Raw genomic sequence first — 5000 nt, forward strand, 5'->3', positions numbered from 1 at the left:
AGTTACCGACGCTTTACTGTGGTGTGGACTCACCTCAAAATAGAAAGAAAAGCAGGAGTAAGAATTTGAGAAGAGAAATTGGCCAAAGGAAAAATGGTTAAATACGGATCTAATACTAATCATAAGAATAAGAAAGAACTTACATCATAAAGTCTGTATTATTCTTCCGGTGTATTTCCCATCTGCTTAACCCAGGACTTCCTACTCTTTATGGTCAGCTGCATCGAATAACTTCCACTCCAGTTCTCTCGTTTCCTTTCAACTTTGTGGTCCTGTAAGGCAAAGATACACTGTTATGATATCATATGTAATTCTTGACAACATAACCTTATCTTATGCTCTTCCTGTAATTGCTGTATATTAATTGATAGAAACTACGGAAGTTATCTTGTTTCCTTCCAGAAAAAAAATAGTTTTTCCTTTTCATCAGTAAAATTTACGAGTGTAAAAATACGTTGGAAACTTTTGAGAGAGATTGTATCAGTTCTGTTCTACTTGATATCTAAGGTATCTTCTGTTATCTACATAAACTCTAGAATTATATAGGCTTTCCCTACTTATCGTTTCTGATCTAGGGTCAGATCTAATAGAGCTCTTGACTGACAGCATTTTTTGAAGACCTACATAATATAATTTCTGCCTTTACGTAAAAAAAATATACGATCAAAATCAATTATTCCTTAAAAAAATTGCGAGGGTAGAAAAAAAAAATTTTAACCAAAAGAGGAAGCTCTCTCTCTCTCTCTCTTCTCTCTCTCTCTCTCTCTCTCTCTCTCTCTCTCTTTCGGTTGTAACCAGATGTCGTTGGGTAACAAGCCAGCAACCGCCAGGAACCATCAATTCTGACTGCAACGCTGAACTCGAAAAGTGTCCCGTTCGAGTCCAATAACTTGCATAGCAAAGGAGAGAGAAAGAGAATCTGGTCACCCACCCAACCATCCCTCATATCAGGAATCAGGATAATGGTTCGTATTTCTTGAAGAGAGACGAAAATAGGTGAAGAAGTAGGAATATTTTCTCTGAAGGTCTAACAGTTGAGTGATTTAAAAGGGGAGACGTCTGTCCTATTAGGTTAGGTTAATGGTAAACAACAGGTGCTCTTCTTACTCGTCTTGTGATCTATAGTTCAATAATTCAGTAAAATTTACTATTTTTATACTGATGTAAGTTCTCGTTCTTTTGTTTATTCATTAGGAAATATTATTTTTTAATTAATGTATCTTTTACAGCAACAATAATTAACTGCATGACATGGCAACTATTGTCTCTTCATTAAAGAATTTTGGTTGTCATAATTCAGACTTCAGTAAATTGTAGACTTTTTAAGCAAGATTGCTTGTAAGTCTCAAATAAGATAGACTATTTTCGTAAAAAAACTAAAAATCGTATTTAATGAAAAGTATTCATGCCATTACAAATTTCTTCCCGATACTGAGACCAGGAGCTAATCAGTCAAGCAGTAAGAACAAAAAATCAATGGAATTTAAAAAATAAAAAAGCTTCAACCTCATATATTTCCCATCACGCATCACTTCCTTTAAGGGATGGACCAAAAGAGCACCGTCTGAACTTCACAACAAAATCAATGAATTCTTTGCTGATTCCTTAACGGGAACTTGAACATCTGTTGTTTCCCAGCGTTTGGTCTAGTCCGGAACATTTTTATACATATGTTTTCTTCTGTTTCTGGAAGGTAAATTCACTTTTTCTTAGTTCTATTTCATGTTAAATAATTTATTTTCTCAATTCAAAATCGTCTTGTCAAAAAGGGAAAGCAGTAATTTATTGTTCATTCGAATAGAGAAGCTCAAAGTACCTGGGAATATCATAACGTTATGGAAATGAGTTCCTCCATTATCCAACTGGCTTTGTTTAAAAAGCATAATTGCTAAATTCTTGTAAATTCGTTTGTTATGTCGATCAATAGCTGTTCAGTTTTTATTATAGAATGAAGGGTGTGGTATCAGTTGCGAAAGATTCATAGTAATCAATGAATCCTGGAAGGGTTCATACTCTTACGGCTGAATAAAATTCTTCTTTTCCTCATAAATCATGCTATTTATGAGAGACCGAGTGTTGCCTTGCAGCATATTCATTAACAAATTCTGTTTCCTTCATGAACCATTATGTAATATTTATTCCACCATTCTATTCAGTTGTTTATTTCCAAAATGCATTTAAGTTCGGCAGTTTGCGAATTATTTTCTTGGAAAATTTGTCATATTTTGATTTGTTGGGCTTAATGCTTAATATCATGGCTATTTTAATACTATTATTTTTATAAATGAATTTATTTAACCAAAATAGAAAAAGTAAGGCCAACGATACTTTTATTGCTAAACTAGACCTTTGTTTTGGGAAGTATGGAAGTCGCTGTACTTCTGTTGTAAAGAGAAATAATTATTTTTGATATACAAAAATCCTCCTTGCGATTATTCGTCACAAAATAAATGAACTGTAAACACTTTTACATATGCTCATGACAGACATCATGACAGATATCGCCGAAGTTATACCATATGGATTAGTGGCTACCGAAGAGCAAAGCCCCATACAGGCATAAAGCCTGCTATTTCTAAAGCATTCAGACTGAATACAACCGATTGCAATGCAAAGTTCTGTCTCGTAATCGGTTACATTCAGTGTTTTTGTCTTAGAGCTACCTGTCCTTAAAACAGTGCGGCCTCTTGTTGTTAGGCAGCCGGTAACCCGTACAATAAGTCTTTGGCGATATTTGTAATATGTTCAGCTCAGATTTCCTGCCTTCCAGGGGAGCAGTCAAAATATTTTGGTCATCAGTACAAGCAACGCACTCGACATCTTGAGGATATGAATCACAAGCTGAGGGACAGATTCGAACTGTAACTGACGAATATGGGGAAATTGGTCCATAAAAGACAATTAATCTTCTCGCCCCACTGAACCCTCCAGGGACTTTGGAGACTAGATAAAACAGCGATACATCCCCCGGGTAAAAGAGAAGGATTGTTTCTAACTAAGAGATCTATGGAAGGTGTTTTTAAGGTTCCTTTTCCAGACCATTTGCGATGTTTTGCTCCGGAATTCGTTACCTTTCTTGAGCTGACAAATTCGACGCCTGTTATCGTGGGCGTTACAGAGGTCAGTACATTTGTAACTAAGATTTAGAGCCAAGCTCTCTCATATATTTAATTTATTGGCTTTTTAGTATTTGGAGAGAGCAGTCCATAGTGAGTTATATGAGCCCCCTATGCTTATGGAACCAGCCCACAGGGGCTTTTTCTTTCAACTCTTCTGTTTTATTATATTTTATCATTGTTTCATTGTCTCCCTCTTATGTTTTTCCTTAAGATCACCGTCTATTTTCTATAAGAATTCTTTCGTGCTTACACGCAAACACATATCCCACATATATAGATACCCACATCTATATATATATATATATATATATATATATATATATATATATATATATATATATATATATATATATATAATATAAAATAACCCTCAACAACTACAAACAAAATATTTTATTAATCAACATATATACACGGACAGGAAGTGTGAACCAAGGCTCATTGCCTCGGGAATGCAGATGATCCCTAATTAATCAGAATTCATATCTGACCCGGTGATTATGACATTAATACTTTTCATTAATTCTGGGAAACTATTGAAGTCATGTTTAATCCTCATTATCAAAATCACTCGATTACGGTGTCTCTTTGTATCAAATTAGGGATATATATATAATATTCATATAACCCATGATCTGTCGTACTAGGGAAACTGATTCATTGACAAAACAAATTACCCAAATGAAAGTAGATTTGTCGCTTTAGAAACTTTATCATTAAAGGACACAATCTTCACCTTAACAGAAATATTTTATCAAAATTCCAAGTCTTAGAAATCGTCAAATTTAAGAAGCGAAAATAAATCGGATACTGAATAAAAGATACCTATTTCTGACAAAACAGAAAAGAGAGAGAAAAAAGATTAATTATATGAATTCATCAAAACATTTAGCAACAGTACAAAACAAAATCTGTTTTAATTAATCTCTCTGAAATCTTAGATTTTATTTTCATTATCTGACAAAAATTTTACTTTTTTAAAACATCAGTGAAACAGTTTGTCTCAAATAATATACGATACAAAGAGAAAAACAATCTAGATATACTAACCAGAAAAGATATATTTTTAGTTACTTTCTCTGAAATCAAAACATTTTACTATCTGGTAAAAGTCAACTTTACTAAAACATCTATGAAACAATTTCTTATGAAGAACAGAAGAAAAAATAGAGAAATTGAGGCTGGATTTCCTTTCTATGTATTTCAACAGTGAGTTGTAATGTCCCGAATAACATTATGCAAATTAAGGAGGATATAGAGCCTATGGGATTACAACCTTCCCTGTGGTACTGGAATCCTTAGATATCTAAATTTGCTGGATGTGGGAACCGGACTCTGCGACAAGAGCATTTTCTCATTTATAGTTTTGCTGTTTTTTTTTTTAAAGATGGAACTACATATTATAATAGAATCGATGTAACATAAAAGTTAAAAAGGGAATTAAGTGATAGAGGGAAGTTTCCTCATAAAATATACACCGTATTGAAAGAATAAATAGTAAAACAAAATAGAGAAAGGAACTGTAGTTAAAGTGGGAAAACAAAAGAAGAGTAAAAAGGAATTGGAAGAAAAATCTAAAAAAAAATTGTATTTCGGTCAAATTGTGACACCGAAAAAAGGAAAAGTAAAAGTGAAATTAACGAAAAAAAAAATAGAAAAGCTAATCGAAGAAACAAAAACAAACGAAAGAAAATGAAAAGAGTAATTAATTCAATATCAAAGATTTCCACATAAATCGCATCAATTTAAACATCTGAGCGCGGCTCTTTCATAAAAGGTTACAGTCTATTTCAAAATACTTTAGTTTCCCAACCTGCAACACGCCCTTTAATATTAAACCCACGCTCGAATTTGAATTCAAAGAACAAAAGAACACTTTTT

This window comes from Macrobrachium nipponense, chromosome 1 (genome assembly GCF_015104395.2).
Source record: "Macrobrachium nipponense isolate FS-2020 chromosome 1, ASM1510439v2, whole genome shotgun sequence".
Classification (NCBI taxonomy): domain Eukaryota; kingdom Metazoa; phylum Arthropoda; class Malacostraca; order Decapoda; family Palaemonidae; genus Macrobrachium; species Macrobrachium nipponense.